This window comes from Ambystoma mexicanum, chromosome 1q, assembly GCF_040938575.1.
Source record: "Ambystoma mexicanum isolate Mex_15411 chromosome 1q, UKY_AmexF1_1, whole genome shotgun sequence".
In the NCBI taxonomy this organism is placed as follows: Eukaryota; Metazoa; Chordata; class Amphibia; order Caudata; family Ambystomatidae; genus Ambystoma; species Ambystoma mexicanum.
In genome coordinates this window covers 342,976,697-342,994,097 of record NC_090922.1, presented here as the reverse complement: position 1 = coordinate 342,994,097, position 17,401 = coordinate 342,976,697, and the positions used below count along the sequence as shown (strand labels likewise).

Here is a 17,401-nt window from a genome sequence, read left to right as displayed (position 1 = left end):
GCCGGGGACGAAAACGAGACGGCGGACGCTCTGCGCACGCAAAGCGCGATCTCTCACAAGTGGGAGTTGGCTCAGGAGATTCTCCTGGAGATCCTCGCCCTTTGGGGGACCCCTCAAGTGGATCTCTTCGCCTTCAGTGTCAACCGGAAGTGTGAAAGGTTCTGCTCGCTGGAATTTCTGCCAAGAGGAGCCTTAGGAGACGCGTTCGTGGTGGAGTGGTCATTCCCACTACTGTACGCGTTTCCTCCAGTCCCCGTCATTCCGCAAGTGCTTCGGAGGTTACGGAGGTTCGGTTCCCGGATGATCCTCATTGCTCCGGCATGGGCCGGGAGGACGTGGTACCCGGACCTTCTCGACTTGTCCATCTGCCCTCCATGTCGTCTTCCCTACCGAGACGATCTGCTCTCACAGGAGGGGGGTCAGGTTCTCCATCCAGAGGTCAGATCCCTCACCCTTCACGCTTGGCTTCTGAAAGGTTGAGGTATAAGGATTGGGACCTCCCTGAAGACGTGATGGAGGTGTTGCTTTCGGCCAGACAGCCGGCAACAAAGTCCCTGCACCGTTGCCGTTGGAGAAAGTTCTGCGACTGGTGCAGGGTTAAGAATGTGGATCCTTTTTCATGTGACATTCCTGTGGTTCTGTCTTTTTTGCTTTCTTTGGCCCACAAGGGTCTGCAAGTAGGTACCGTTAAAGGTTACCTGGCAGCGCTGTCCATATTTAAGTGCTCATATGAAGAGTGTTCTTATTTTAAAATTCCTTTAATTTCTCAGTTTCTAAAAGGGCTCACTAATGTGTTCCCTCCGTCACCTTTCCAGGTGCCCAGTTGGGATTTGAACCTTGTTCTCAAGTTTCTAATGGGTGCTCCGTTTGAGCCTTTGCATTCCTACCCTTTGAGACTGTTAACTCTTAAAACTGTATTTTTGGTTGCGGTCACTTCCGCTCGCAGAGTGAGTGAGTTACAGGCACTTTCAGTTATGCCACCCTTCACTGTGTTTCACAAGGACAGGGTTATCCTTAGAGTTCGTCCTTCCTTCCTTCCGAAGTTGGTGTCGGAATTTCATTTAAGCCAGACGGTTATTCTTCCGGCGTTTTATCCTCCTCCGCACCCTGGTAAGGAAGAGGAGAGGCTCCATAGGCTGGATCCTAGGAGAGCTTTAAGATTTTATATTTCACGCATGTCCCGGGTCAGAGCGGACGATCATCTCTTTATTGGTTACGCTGGAAGGCGTTTGGGACAAGCTGTTACTAAGCAGACTTTGTCTCGGTGGATTCTCCTGGCTATTTCTGAATGTTACGACTTGGCGGGTAAGGACCCTCCGATAGGCTTGCGGGCCCATTCTACCAGCGGTATGGCTGCCTCTACTGCCCTGCAGAGGGGTGTTCCTATTCGTAACATCTGTGATGCAGCCACCTGGGCTTCGGTCCATACTTTTGCACGTCACTACTCCCTCGAATGTATCTGTGGCCAGGATCTGGCCTTTGGCAAGGCAGTCCTTTAGTCTGCAATTTGATTGGGCATTCTAAATTTCTATCTTCTAAATTCTTCTTCCCACCTCCTTACGTTGGTACTGCTTTGGGAGTCTGTCCATAGATATGGAATACGTCGGAGGACCCAATCCCCTCGAAGAATAAGTTACTCTCTTACTTGGTAACGTTCTTTCGATGGGATGGCCCGACAACGTGTTCCATATCGCTCCCTCCCTGCCGTCCCGCTACAGAATTTCTTATGCGATTGCAGCTTACGTTTCCACAAGGCTTTGTGTGGTCAGACTAGCAGAAGACTTGTGCCACACGTTCTGGGAAAAAACTACAACTGAGGCTACGGACGTCGTGCGTCCTACTTATAACATCCAGTGACGTCGGCCGTCGGAGGAGGTCCTCGAGGGCGGCGTATCGACGTCATCGACGCAGGACGCAGACGCCGGAAGATTTTCCGAAGCAGCACAGCTGTGGTGATTACTGTCATAGATATGGAATACGTCGTCGGACCATCCCATTGAAAGAACGTTACCAGGTAAGAGAGTAACTTGTTCATCTATTATGACTCTAGCTTTCAAAAAGATCTTTTATCATGGCGTCCCGCTTTTCAAAATAATCTTTTCAGTCCATTTTTAGTGTTCATGAACACTGTGTAATAGAATGGAGAAGTCCGTCGATTGGAATAATAAAACGAGACACACACGGTGTACACTTTCGTGTTAGCACACATTACATATCGGTTTGCCGCGTAGTTTAATCACGTAGGTAAGTAAGGACCAAGACCAAGGAGGCTAATAATATAAGGACTAAAAAAGCTAATGATGTCTGTTGTTTTTGAGCCTTGAATAAGGTAGACCGATGTCCGTGACAATCTATGGAGCCTTCTATATCGGCTCAGTTTGTTTTCTTGACGCAGCGAGTCACCACGATTACGTGTGTGGGGCTGTAACCTCTGGTTGTTGGTGTTTTTAGAGATAATCATGGCACCTTTAAAATGAAGTGGCATTTGAATGAAATAGAACATTTATGTCTTACAAGGGATGTAGTACTAGTACCCTGTTGGTTTGATTTTAGTCAGATTTTGTGAATGGTTTGACTGTTAATCATGCCGCCATGATTTTGATGGTTTGATCTATCCACTTTTTCCTGATTTTGGTGTAGTGTTTAAAGAGTTTATGTGCTAAGACTGAGCAACGTGTAGAATAAGCAGTCCCCATTGATTTGTAACTGGGCAAAGAAAACAATTTGGGTGTTGCTGCGGAAAGCGTATCAATTACAGGTAATTTGCTATGCAAACAGCATAAGGGCACGCTTGAGTGGTGTGTTCAATGTTTTTTCTATATGTAAAAATCCAGGTGGAGGTATGTGATGTGCATTAAATGCATTTTTCTCAAGTAGTCGGATTGAGTATTTTTGTTTCTCTTTTTAGGTTTTAATTAGTTTTTGTGTGTGTGATGCATATTCCTCTAAGCACAAAAGTGTTGAAGAAAAGGATAGTTATTGAACTTCCCCTGATGAATGTATGACCAGTGTGGTATCCAAGAACAGAAACATGTTGGGATTCTAATACCAAGACACTTTAGGAGTGCTGAAACTTACAATATTATTATTGTGTGTTTTGTACTGTGTAAATGTGGGTGCATTTTTTATCTTGTTTAAATGTTATTGTATCGAGTGGCGACTCGCTTTGTGACTTTATGGTTTTAATGAATTGATTTGACATATGAATTAATACATTTAATTGTTATATAATCTGTATGACACTGTTATGGTAACTAGGTACATTTTTCTAGGACTATTAGTTTAGAGAGAACTTCTGCTCATTCCCCCCCCCATGAGAGAGTTGTTTTTTAAAATTAATATATCTATCTCTTCTTTTATACACATATATGAACTATGGGGTTGAACCGGTGACAACAGTTCTTTATTATCCCCAGGGAAATGGTTGTGTGGAAAGATTGAACCACACATTGATGGATGCAGTTAGGATTGCTGTGGCCACAATAGAGGATTGGATAAGAGCTATCACAGAGAAAATGTTTCAGTATATGTTGTCTCTGTATTCAGTGACTGGAGTCGCACCATTTGAGTTCTTGCGTGGTATGAAACCCAATACTCATCTGTGCCCAGGGTGGATGGGCAGGTCACGATGTTAAAAGGTGGATGTGGAAGGTGTGAGAGAGAAGGTGATGGTCAGTGGATGCAGAGCTAAGCGGAGATTTGATGAAAAGAACTGTTGTAGAAGTTTTAAGGTTAAGCCTGGTGATGTGATTAAAGTGAAATTGCCAGTCAAAGTGAGAAAAGGTAATTCCAGATTTTCGGAGCCCAAAGTTGTTGTCAAGGATTTGGGAGGATCGATTCTAGTCAAAGGTGGAGGAGTTTGGAAAATTGAGAGAGTGGCTGTGTTGCTGGAGAGAAATTTTGTTATTTGACAGAGTATTAGGAGGAAGGGAGGTGTTAGGAATACTGTATGTTACAATGTTACCTGTTATTTATTACATATTTATTATTACCTTGTTATGTTAAGTTAAGTTACTTTTCAAACAATCACTGCATCTGGCTCGGGAGGGTATCTCAGGGACAACGTGCTTGCCTTGGAAGCAAGATGACGCAGAGCAATACAGGTTCGATCCCCGGGTCCGTGCTTAGAAATTTCTGGGTATTAAGCACGTTATAAATAACCAATTACGAATTACGATCTGGCGTGCTTACTCAAAAGCCTGCTTCTAAGGCCCCTGTCAACTTCCCTGTCTGCTTACCGGAACGCTACGCTGCATGACGCTACAACAACAGCCTGACCCTTCCTCGAGCTGCCAGCTCCCTCAACTATGAACCTGGACTTCCAAGACTCTCCCACTCCCCACTCTATTGGTTAGTTTCCCTCCTTCAGCCTACCCTTTTGATTTCTCTTCCGTGACCTTCACTCTACCTTCTTCTTGTTTTCAACTGGTCTTCCCTTCATGCTCTCGTCTAAGCACTCACCTGTAATCCTACCCCATTTCATTGACCTATTGGTGCCTTAGCAATTGCCTTGAAATTCAAATTTGGGTGTGTTTTGGGAAAGTCAAATTTGGGTGTGTTTTGGGAAAGTCAAATTTGGGTGTGTTTGGGAAAGTCAAATTTGGGTGTGTTTGGGAATGTCATATATGGGTGTGTTTCTGTAAATCAAAATTGGCTTTGTGTTTTTTTTTCACCTTACTTCGGCCCTCAATTGTAACCTGCTAGCCCAGTGACCGCTTCATACCTCTGATCTTGTATATTTCTCATACTTCCTCCTCTCTACCTGCCCTTGGCGTTATCTGTTTCTCCTATCTATTCCAACTGTTTCTTTATCAACGTTCCTTCCCTCCTCATTAAGTCTAGTAAGATGAAATTCAAAAAGGATATCTTGGGTTTCCAACCCCAGGTCTCCCCATCGCTGATACCTATTCCAGTGCCTCTGCCATACAAACCCTTGTGACATCCTCTTTTTCGTTCCCTCTCCAGATCTCTGGACCCCTCATATGATCTCTATGCTCTGTACTCTAGCCTCCTCTCCCATTAATGGTGGCACCTGCTGGGAAGTACGTATGGATCTCTTTGACTCCTCCAGAGTCTTCATCTATCTAAATGGTACTGTCATGGTGCAAGGCCCTCAGGCTAACCTCCTCCTTTTTCATAAGCGGTTCCCTCGCCTCATCAACTTCCTCTCATCTCCAGCTGTCCCCTACTCTCTTTCCACGGCTACCTTGCCCTCCTCCACTTCCTCCTTTGCCCCCATCTCAAGCTCCTTCCATACCTCTGCAGGGCGTACCTCAGATCTGTAACCCACCCTGGAAGGTCTTTAAGGCTGGCAACCTTCTCATCTCGCCACACTCAAGGCTCGCTCGGCTGTTAAACACTCTTCTGACATCTGCCACCTCCTAGAAGAACTCGACCTTGATGTCCTCGGTCTCACCGAGACATGGTTGATGGCCATCTCTGTCATGAGTTTTGACAGAGATGGGGGTGTAGCCCTTATCTTCCCTGAGTGGATTCTTGCCTCTCTCATTCCCACTCAAGCTTACTCCTCTTTTGATTGTCTAGTCTGCAGGCTCTCTCTCTCTCCTAGCCACTCTCTTACTGTTGCTACTCTCCACCGGTCCCCTGGTCAAATCACCTCTTTTCTCTCTGAGTTGGCTGACCTCTCCTACTCCCTCTTGGCCTCAACCACTCAACTTCTCCTCTTTGGCGACCTCAACATCCATCTTGATTCTACCTGTCCCTCATCTGCAGTCTTTTGCGACCTCTGTGATTCACTCTCCCTCTCTATCCTCCCCTCCGGCCCGACTCACCCGGCTGGGCACATACTTGATGTCTTGATCTTCTCCGGTCCCCCTTACCACTCCTCTCTCCTGGAGTGATCACTGCCTCCTCTCCTCTTATCTCTCCATCTCCTCCCCCCAAGCCAAGTCCACTCCTAGATTGCCGTCCACCTTCTCGGATATCCGGCCCATGAAGCGTGTGTCAGTTGAGGCCTTCGCTGCAACCTTCTCCCCCCACCCCCATCCACCTCAGGCTGACTCACGCCCTGACACAGCCCTCTCTCTTCTCTACTCCTCTATTTCTGCTACTCTTGATACTCTTGCCCCCGTCATGAGGATCCATCTGAAGTCCAAAGCCAAGTGAAATTCTTAGTATGACTCTGACCTAGCTACACTTAAACGAAAGTGTAGGGCGGCGGAGAGGAAATAGAGGGCTTCTTGTTCATCCTCTGACAAACTGGCCTGCAGCCTGTCCAAAGGCAATACCAACTCGCTGTCCACACTAAGAAGAGAGTCCACATACAAGCCTGCGTCTCTGCGGCATGTAACAATTTGGCCGAACTCTTCAAAATCTGCAAGGAGCTGGCCAACCCTGCTGCAGTCTCCACCCCTCCTCTCGCCTCCCAGGCTCTTTGCAATGCACTTGCCTCTCACTTTTAAAAACCCAGGACATCCTGTCCACCCTCTCCTCCTCCCTCTCCTTCTCGGCTTGCTGACCCTCCCTTAGCTACCCCCCTCCCCCTTCTCCTCAATTCCCCTCCTTTTCCTCCTTTCCCCTTTTCTCCCCTGATGAGGTAGCTAGATAAGTCCGATCTATGAAAACCTCACCAAAACAGGTCCATCCCTCTTCCTCTAAAACCATTAAGGACCACATTGACACCCTTGCCGCCAGCCCTTGCTGATTTCTGCAACCTCTCCTTTGCCTCTGGCTTTTTCCCCCTCCCCTCCTAAGCACTCCCTTGTGCATCCTCTCCTCAAGAAATCCACTGCTGATCCATCATGTCCGGCAAACTACTGCACAATTTCCAATTCTCCCTTTTTGGGTAAGCTCCTGAAAAAGCTGGCCATCTCTCAGCTTAATCTCCATTCCGACTCTGTTGGCTCCCTCCATGACCACCAATCTGACTTCAGAGCTGCCAGAAGCACGGAAACTGCTCTCCTGAACATCCGTGAAGACCTGCACTCCAACCTCGATCCTAACATTCCCTCTGTCCTCATCGTGCTTGATCTCTCCTCTTCGTTCGACACGGTCAACCATACCACTCTGCTCAGTCGTCTCCGAGACAACCTGGGTATCACTGATCAGGCTCTGGCCTGCCTGACCTCTTTTCCCTCTAATCGACCCTCCCAGGTACAACTTGGGTCCTTCCTATCTTCTATCTCCCTCTCCACTTGTGGTATTCCCTAGGGGTCTCCGCTCTCGCCCTGGCTTTTCAACCAATACCTGGCAACTCTTGCTTACTGCATCTCCATTTTCTGCTCAACGTTCCAGTGCTATACTGATGACACCCAACTCATTTTCAGGCTTTCTTCAGCCTCCTCCTCTCATCTCCTATTGTCTAATTGCCATTCAAAACTGGTGTGCTGCCAACGATCTATGTCTAAATGCCAACAAGACCGGGATCCTCTTATTGGTTCACCATCTCCATCCTTTCCTCTCACTCTCTGGTCGGCCTCCCTTGGTCCTCCTCCTACCCCCACCTGCGCGGCTAAGACCCTCAGGGTTATCTTTGACTCTACACTCTCCTCCGTACACATCTCTGATGTCTCCAAAAAGTCAAACTTTTTACTTCACCTACTTAGAGGTACTCTGCCTTTCTTCTCCTTCCCTCAAAAGCTCACAGTCTCCCAAGCTCTGGTTCTTTCTAGACAGGATTACTTTAACAGCCTCTTTCTAAATCTACCTGCCTCTACTCTCTGCCCTCTACAACTAATCCAGAACAGGACTGCAAGACTTGTCCTCGGCTTCAAACCCTGGTATCGTATCTCTCCAGCCCTGAAATCCCTTCATTGGCTCCCAGTGGATGCAAGGATTCAATTAAAAACCCCTGTGCATTGTCCACAAGGCTTTCTGGGGCCTGCTCCAAAATACCTTCAACTATCCCTTCAACTATCCCTTCGTAAATACATCCCCACGCTCCTCTACTTCTAACTCCCTCTGGGTTAGTCGTTTTACAAAGAGATGAGCTGGGGGTAGATCTCTGTCTTCGGCTCGTGCCTCCCTTTGGAACAGCCTCCCGGCCACCTTGAAACTTGAGGAAAACCATCTCTGGTTCCGGAAGCATCTCAAGACCTTCCTCTTTGCCTCTGCCTTTGCCCCCCTTCTCCCCTGTTGATCGGTTTCTTCTCTCTGCATCGTGCCCCTGGCCACCCTCTGTCATTCCGGCCTAGGTACCTGCTCACCCTGCCACCCTCCTGCACTGCCTCCAGTCCACCCTCTGCACTAGGGTTTCTGTATTTGTACCCATACAGTCCCCCTCCCACTTTTCTTCTGCACTTATCAGATATACCTTTTTGACTAACTTTCACCTGCCACTTGCTGGCTGCAGTACCATGGTTTATCGCCCCTATTTATTATTTATTTTATTTAATATTTATTTGTTTTCTCTCCTGTGCTCCGGACTTTCCACTCCCCGCCTTCCATGCACTTCCCCCCATTTCTCTTTTCCATGCACTTGCACTTTCTTAAATGTCACTGGGCCTAGTAAGATCGCAGTTTTTTTTTTAGTTCTCCCTTGTTCCCCTCCTTTTTTGCCTTGTCGCGCTCTGAAACACTTGTGTACGAGCGCGATATAAATAAAATATTTCATTTCATTGCTGCAATGGCAGCATGTTGGAACCTGGAACCATGGGGAGACTTGGAGCATTGGATAGTTCTATGGTTCCAGACAGTGTCAGCCAGTTGGTTGCTGGTTGTGGCCAGAGGCCACCACTCCATGTATGTTAACTTCCTTACAGTAAAGTTATATTTATTTATACTTTCACACCGTGTCCTGCATGATTCCCGAAGATCACCCTCAACATAACACTAACGCAAAGAGTAGAGGGGAAAGGGGGCAACTCTTCGTGGTTCGTTTGCTCAATTTCAGAGGGGCCAATAGTACTCCATTGTCCCTAACCCTGGCTGTGGGCTCTGTGTAACTAGCCGATACCCACGATACCCACCAAACAAAACACTGGGGGTGGTGGGGGGGGTCATCCTGCCCTTAGATTCTCATTGTTTGTATTTCAATGGAACAAACAATATTATGTTATGTCATATTTTTGACACTCACCTTAATTAGAAAAGTGTACCATGCACATATTCGCACGCAAACACAGTTATTTATTTAAACTTAGCCAGCCTTTATTAATTAGCTTTTATTTATTTATTTTTTTCATTTGCAGATGATGAACTTACTTCATTTCATTATCATAGTTTTACAGACAAGTATCTTGGCGACAAGGTCCCGTAACTTGACAGTGTGTTATAATTTTTGTGTAACACCATCACCTCCTGCGACTTGTGAATATATAATTTATACACAATATAATCAGAATCACATTTGGAGCAATCTATACACATATAGTTGCAATGCCGGGCCCAAAAAGGGTGACCCAATGATAGGTCTATGTCTGGATCTCAATCAAAAGTTCAAAGATGGGGGACAGTCTGTACACAGATGGTGTCGGGTCCCAGGCCGTTTCAGCATATGAGTTGTTAGGCCTTCTTCTGAGGACTGGGTTATGTCTCCCTGAAGGAGGAACATACAAAAGGGGGCTAACATTAGTTGTGTAGTGTGTGTTTTCAAATAAAAATGTAATCATATACATGACATTTAAAAACCCAGGAGGGAAAATTAAATCGGATGTCACCTAGAAGTAAAATTACGACATACAGGGTAATAGGGTACTAACTTTAATGGTGGTTGTCAAATCTCTCTGCCTAGAATTAATCCACAACCCCACGGGTGCTACCCCGATTTCTGTATTACACTTATTGTTAGGAAGAATTCTCTGTTTAGGCTGAATTTCCTAACCTAGTGAGTCCCCCAGCAGCTTTGCTGGATTTTGTGGGGTTTATTTTTTTCTCCTGCCAAGAGTGAGACTCTTTTATCCTCACTCTTGGGCATGACTTGAGAGTGTTCTCTGTGACTTGCTATGTGCTTATGGGATGGGGGGGTAATTTTCCCCATAGGCCATCATTGGTTTTTGAATGTGTGTTACACAGCACCCTCAGTGCAGTAGCACAGGGGTGTCTTAGAGACCCCCAAACATAGACTCCACACCCTGGGACTGACTACTGTCTCCCTGGGTCTGTAAAGTTACCATTGACTTTACTAGTCTTAACTTAGGAACTCAACCAGTACAAACCATCTTACTGTGGAAGTACTGGTAGGGGCAATTAGATTGCCCCTGGGTCTGTTGTCGAGGGGGTACTGTCCCGTCCCCCCTCGCCGAGTTCTGGCTGGTGGCAGTGGATACCACGGAAATATTACACCGGAATATTTCCCAATGGGATTTCCCATTTGGTTTTTGATGCACCACTTTTTGGTGCAATGTTAAAGATACCGCCGGTTTATTTATTTAATATAAATTCACCGGTTGGGATTTTTTGCCGGAACTCGCCGCCAAAATGGCGTCTAGGTTCACTTCAGTAACCCTGAACCCGAGTCGAGCCTTTGTTCCACTTTTGGCGGGCTTCTGCATAGAAGCCCTCCAAAGTGGTGCCATTCTGTCTGGGTACCACAGGGGGTGTGGGAGGGGGTTTAGGCACCCTGGACCGAGTTGCCTTGCCAACTCAGGTCGCACTCTAGTGTGATTGGCCCAAGTGGTGAGCCACCCCGCTCACCACTTAGCATGTTTGAGTGACAGCTAGGCTGTATGAATGGGGGTTTGCTGCATAAAAGCAGGGTTTTTGGGACTGGTTCTTCAGAAGTCGCCACAGGACCTAAGAAGCCGAAGAGGGAGAAGCCGAGCCGACCTGCCAAGACGACACCACCGGTGAAGCCCTGCAGAATCGTCTCACCACTTTTCCCGACGACAGAGGAGATCTCCCGCCGGAGAGTCTTCTTCCCTTAACTGGTGGGGACAACCAGTTGCTGCCTTCTTTTCGCCGTCCCGAAGCATCTCGTGGCCGCCTTGCCTGTGCCAAGCACCCTGGCAACCGGGATACCACTTTTTACCTCAACCGCGAAAGAGGGGTAAAAATCCTTTGTGACCGGAGAACTCCACGGCTGGCCTCATCCCTGGTAGTGCAACGACCTGCAGCCTTCCTCCCCGTCGAGACCACCTCTTCCTCGGGACGACGCCGCGACTTGCACCCACTACTACCGCCGGAGGAATCTTCCCACTTTTAAAGGTACTGTGATCCGCCCGGCCTCCCTTGCCACCGATTGTACGGGGTAGATTTAGCCCTCGGCTCTCGAACCTGGGTAGGTCTGGGACACCCTAACTAAACTTTTCAGAACCATAGTAAAGCCGTTTTCTACTCACCTGCAAAGACTTGTGACAGTGTGTGATCTTGGGCACATTTTCGCCTGGCTCCCTCTAACGCGGGCCCCGAACTAATTCCCCTTGTTCCACTATTGACTGTCTTTTGTCAACCTCATGTGAAAAGTGTTTTACCTAACTGCTCTCTTTATTTCTGCCTTTTCCCTCCCTTTTGGTAATACTTGTTGGAGTACCATCTAACGTTAAGCGCTCACCTCTGGTTGGAAATAAGTGGTGTTAACTTAGAATTGTCCAACAAATGATTAGGGATGTACATGAGTAATAGTAACTGTGTTTGACTCTCTTATCTTTTCTAATGTGCTAGTGTAATTTATGAGTGTACCTTTAATAAATAAGTTTATACTTTTACACCTAGCTCTGGTCAGTGTTTGCTTGTGCTATTGTACCTCTGTACCTATTATGTATCCTCTGTATACTGCCTAACTCTTCTTGAGGGAAGTCGGACTGCTCAGCCACAGCTACCACAGTGAATCTGTGTGGTGCAGACTGCTACCAAGTGGGTTTACTGCCAACACCTGTAGTCTTAAATCTTTTGCAGTGGTCCCAGAGGGAACTGCACAGGTTTCTGCCTAACACTGGTGTACAGCGGTGGGATCTGTATTGAGTATACACTTTAGAGTACTTTTGAGATACCTTAGTGCAACTAACCACAAAGCTTAAGCACAAGAAAGAAAAAGTCATTTTTTTACCTGTCTACTATGGAAAGTTATAGTCAAGAGTCCCTTGCTACAAAAACTGTTGATTGTCTAAGACTTCTCTGTAAGCATAAGAACCTCATGACTAAAGGAAAGAAAATAGAGCTAATAGAAAGGTTGTTAGAAAACCAAAGTCTGGAGGATGGTCCAGAGGAACCTATCACTCCAGCAAATGTAGAAAGCAGCAATGATCTTGATATAGAACAAAGTATTGATGATCTTGGGTCAGAACCAGAAGAGGAGGATGAAACTGTTGTAGATAGTCCCTCTAGGCCTCTGTTTGCTCTACCAGCTGTACCTACTGGACCTTTGCCAGGTCCCACATTTAGCCCTCAATACTTTGAACTGGAGAAAATGAAACTTGAATTAGAGTACAAGAAACTTAATGCTCAAACTGACAAAGAACTAAGGCTAAGGGAAATGGAGCTCAAGTATGAGCTAGAAATGAAGAAATTGTCTGTTGAGAATGCTTCTCTCTCTGGCTCCTCTAGAAGTTCCAGTCCTAAAAGACCCCGGATGCCTAAGGAATTGATTGGTATGTATGAGCCTAAGTTGGATGTGTTGGATTGGTTGTCTATGTTTGAGTATAATCATGGGCTCCAGAACATCACAGGTAATGAGTTACTCACCTGGTTGTTCTCTAGGCTTCCCCCGGTTGCAACTGATGTGGTAATGGAGTTGGGGGAGGAGGATAGGAAAGAGTATGAATGTGTGAAACTAGCTTTGATAGCTAGGTTTGGGAAGACCCCTTCCCAGTATCTTAAGAGGTTTAGGAGCCTCAAAAAGCATGATGGTACTACCTGGGTGTGTGAAGGGTTGAAAAACTTAGAGGGATGGATTAAGGGTTACAAGGTGAACACTTATGAAGGGATGAGAAATCTTGTAATGATGGAGTCAATTTATGATGCCTGCTCTCCTGAGCTCAGACAGCACTTGGCTGATTCACAGGAATTAGATCCTAGGAAACTAGCTAAGGCTGCTGACTTGTGGGTTGCCAACAGGGCTACTCACAAGGATTCTGGGGTAACTCAGAAGAAGGATGAGGGAAGACAGCCTAAGAAAGACTCCAAAGAGAATTCTAATAATCCTAATTCCAAAGAGGGCCCCAAACAAAACCATAAGGGTAAGCCACCTGGGAAACCACAGCAGAGTAGTATACCTTCTGGTGCTAAACCAGAAGGAGGTCAGAGCAAGCCACCATTCCAAAGGACCTTTGGGGCCTGTTATGTTTGTAAGGCTACTGACCATGTGAAAGGAGATCCCAGATGTAAGGGTAAACCTCCCGGGGTCCAACTTGTCTCCTTAGCCTTCGCTCCAGAGGAGGAAGTCACTATGGCAAGTGGAAACTTTCTACTACTGGCTGATGAACCCACTGGAGTCTCAGCCAGTGTTTCTTTAGTTTCTCTGGGGTTGTGGGAACAACAAAATTTAGATGTGTATAATTCTATCCCAGATAATACTAAAGAGTATTATAAGGACAGTGTCCACGTGAATGGTCAGGAGACCCCTGCCATCAGGGACAATGGGGCCAGCATAACTGTGGTGGATGAATCATTTTTCAAGGCAGAGGATGTTGCTAAGGCACCCAAATGCCTCACCAAGTTAGCTGGAGGGCCTGTGCAGATGTGTCCCCAGTTACCAGTCCTCATCCAGTGTAATGATATGGCTGTGAAGATACCTGTCAGTATACAATGTGAAGTGCCAGGAAGAGTTCTGCTGGGAAATGACCTGAAAGCTCTTGGAGTTGTGTCACATACCCCCAGACCTCCTAGTAAAAGGTTACGGGAGCTCACCAAGTCTGCAAGAGAGAAAACCCTGCAAGGTTTATCTCAGGAGATGATGACAGAAATCACTCCTCTCCCACTGGAGCAACTTACTGCAGTAACTACCAGATCAGGAGCAAAGGGGCAACCCAAGACTCCTAGAAAAAAACCTACAGCAAGCACTCCAGTGCTTCCAACAAGGACTTCCCCGAGGTTGTCCAAAGTTACACCTGTAACTCCACCTCCAGCTGAGGCTGAGAGGGAGGTACAACCCTGTTTGGTTGAACTAGACTCTGAAGAAGAGCTAGAAGGAGGTCCAGAACTTATTGGAGACCTGGACCCGGCTGACCATCCTGAGCTGCAGTCTTTACTGGCAGAAGGTGGACCCAGCCGGACAGCTTTCCGTAAGGGACAAAGAGAATGTCCAACTCTGGAGGGTCTCTGCCAGCAGGCAGCTTCTCAGGCTGATGGGCAAGAGCCTGGGAAGTATAGGTTACACTGGGAAGATGGCCTCCTCTACAGTGAACCAACCGAATCTGAACCTGGAGCATACCAACGCCTGGTAGTGCCCCAAGAGAACAGACAACAGTTCTTGCAACTAGCCCACGAGATTCCTTTGGCTGGTCACTTAAGTTTCAAGAAGACCAAGGAAAGGCTCTCTCTCTACTTCTATTGGCCAAAAATGGGGGCTGAAGTAGATAGGTATTGCAGGAGCTGCCATACCTGCCAGACTTCTGGTAAGGTTGGTTCCAAGAATGTGGCACCTTTAGTGCCTCCCCCAGTTGTGGGAGTCCCATTTGAGAGGGTAGGGATTGACATTGTTGGTCCCCTTGATCCCCCAACCTCCTCAGGCAACAGGTTTATCCTTGTTGTAGTAGACCATGCTACTAGGTACCCTGAAGCAATTCCTATGAGGACTGTTACGGCTCAGGCTGTGGCTAAGGCCCTCCTTGGTATCTTTACCAGGGTTGGGTTTCCTAAGGAGGTGATCTCTGACAGGGGGACAAATTTTATGTCCAACTACATGAAAGCCATGTGGAAAACCTGCAGAGTTACCTACAAGTTCTCAACCGCCTACCACCCTCAGACAAACGGGTTGGTAGAAAGATTTAACAGAACCCTGAAGAGCATGATAGGTGCCTTAGAAGAAACCCTTAAGAAGAAGTGGGACCTTCTACTGCCATGCCTTCTATTTGCTTATAGGGAAGTCCCTCAGGAGGGAGTAGGTTATTCTCCCTTTGAACTTCTCTATGGCCATCCCGTCAGAGGCCCCTTGGCCCTGATTGAGGGGTTGGAGAGTGCTCCTTCCCCCAAGCCAGTCAGAGTGACTGACTATGTGATAGGTCTCAGAAGGAGAATGTCACACATGATGGCAGAAGCAAGTGATAACTTGAAAGCTGGCCAAGCTCTGATCAAACATTGGCATGATCAGAAGGCTAACATGGTTGAGTTTACTCAAGACCAGCTAGTTCTAGTAATGCTCCCAACAAGGCAGAGGGCCTTGCAAGACAAGTGGATGGGACCCTTCAAGGTTGTGGGAAAACTTGGAGAGGTCAACTATCTGGTGGATCTGGGCAAACCCAGGGAAGCTCCCAGAGTCTTCCACACCAACCGCCTCAAAGCCTACGTCTCTAGACCAGAAGTAGGAGCATTGCTTCTAGCTTCATCGGAAGAGGAGGAGGAGAGTGATGCTCTACCTGACCTCCTGAGAGGCTTACCTTTGGACGAAAAGGTTGAAGGAGTTAATCTCTCTTCAGATCTGACCCCTGAGCAACAGGAGGAGTGCAAAGCGATGTTAAATCAGTTTGCCCCCCTGTTCTCACTTTCACCAGGCTTGACCCCTTGGGGACAGCATGTGATACTCACTGGTGACTGTCTGCCAGTCAAAAGCAGAGGATATAGAATGTCAGAACATGTCAGAACCCACATCAAAGGTGAGGTCAAGAAGATGCTTGATCTCGGGGTAATAGAGCCCTCTACTAGTCCATGGTCTAGCCCAGTGGTGTTAGTACCAAAGGCAGGATCCAAAGAATTGAGATTCTGTGTGGACTATAGAGCTCTTAATGCAGTCACCAAGACTGATGCCCACCCTTTGCCAAGGACAGATGAGTTGGTGGATAAACTTGGTGCAGCCAAGTACCTCAGCACACTGGACCATACGTCAGGCTATTGGCAAATAGCCCTGACAGACCATGCCAAGGAGAAAACTGCATTTTCTACCCCAGTTGGCCTATACCAATTCAAGGTTATGCCTTTTGGACTGAAAAATGCACCTGCAACATTCCAAAGGATGGTGAACCAAGTTCTGGCTGGGATGGAGGACTTCTGCATGGCATACTTGGATGACATTGCAGTCTTCAGCCACTCCTGGGCAGAACATGTGACCCACTTAGGACATGTTTTGCAGGCTCTTGAGCAGGCCAATCTGACCATAAAGGCAAGCAAGTGCCAAATTGGTCAGAGTAAAGTGGTCTACCTTGGACATGAGGTAGGAGGTGGAGAAAACAGGCCTTTGCGCAGCAAGATTGAAGCTGTGCAAAATTGGACAACACCTACTACTCAGACCCAGGTGAGAGCCTTCTTAGGCCTCACTGGGTACTACAGGAATTTCATTGAGAACTATGGGACCATAGCTTCTCCTCTGAATGTGATCTCCTCTCCAAAATTCCCTAAGAAGGTCAAATGGACTGAGGAATGCAATCAGGCCTTTGAAAACCTGAAGAAAGCTCTCTGCCAAGCTCCAGTACTCAGAGCTCCTGACTACCACCAAACTTTCATTGTACAAACTGATGCTTCCAATGTAGGTATAGGTGCAGTTCTTAGCCAACTGGATGAGAAGGGTAGGGAACACCCCATTTGCTTCATCAGTAGAAAACTGAAGGATCCTGAAACAAGGTGGGCAACAATCGAAAGAGAATGCTTTGCTATTGTGTGGGCACTGAAGAAGTTTAGGCCATACTTGTATGGTTCTACTTTTGTCATTCAGACTGACCACCAACCCTTGAGATGGTTAATGCAAATGAAAGGGGAAAATCCAAAACTATTGAGATGGTCAATCTGCCTCCAAGGGTTTGATTTCACCATTGAGCAAGGTGAGGGTGTCACCATCAAAATGCTGATGGACTCTCTAGGATGTATGTCATCGACTAGAGGTATGAGGTTCATCCAGGAGTGGATTAAATCCTCCTGTCCCTTAGTCTGGGGGAGGGGCGAGTGTTAGGAAGAATTCTCTGTTTAGGCTGAATTTCCTAACCTAGTGAGTCCCCCAGCAGCTTTGCTGGATTTTGTGGGGTTTATTTTTTTCTCCTGCCAAGAGTGAGACTCTTTTATCCTCACTCTTGGGCATGACTTGAGAGTGTTCTCTGTGACTTTCTATGTGCTTATGGGCTGGGGGGGTAATTTTCCCCATAGGCCATCATTGGTTTTTGAATGTGTGTTACACAGCACCCTCAGTGCAGTAGCACAGGGGTGTTTTAGAGACCCCCAAACATAGACTCCACACCCTGGGACTGACTACTGTCTCCCTGGGTCTGTAAAGTTACCATTAACTTTACTAGTCTTAACTTAGGAACTCAACCAGTACAAACCATCTTACTGTGGAAGTACTGGTAGGGGCAATTAGATTGCCCCTGGGTCTGTTGTCGAGGGGGTACTGTCCCGTCCCCCCTCGCCGAGTTCTGGCTGGTGG

The 17,401-nt window shown here is 47.0% G+C and overlaps 1 protein-coding gene across 4 annotated transcripts in view; it reads left to right on the top strand.

Annotated features, from left to right (window-relative positions):
• The window catches only part of LOC138527959 (transcription initiation factor TFIID subunit 4-like), a 3,082,360-nt gene that overhangs the window by 1,558,765 nt on the left and 1,506,194 nt on the right, over positions 1-17,401 (top strand). The window lies entirely within an intron of this gene.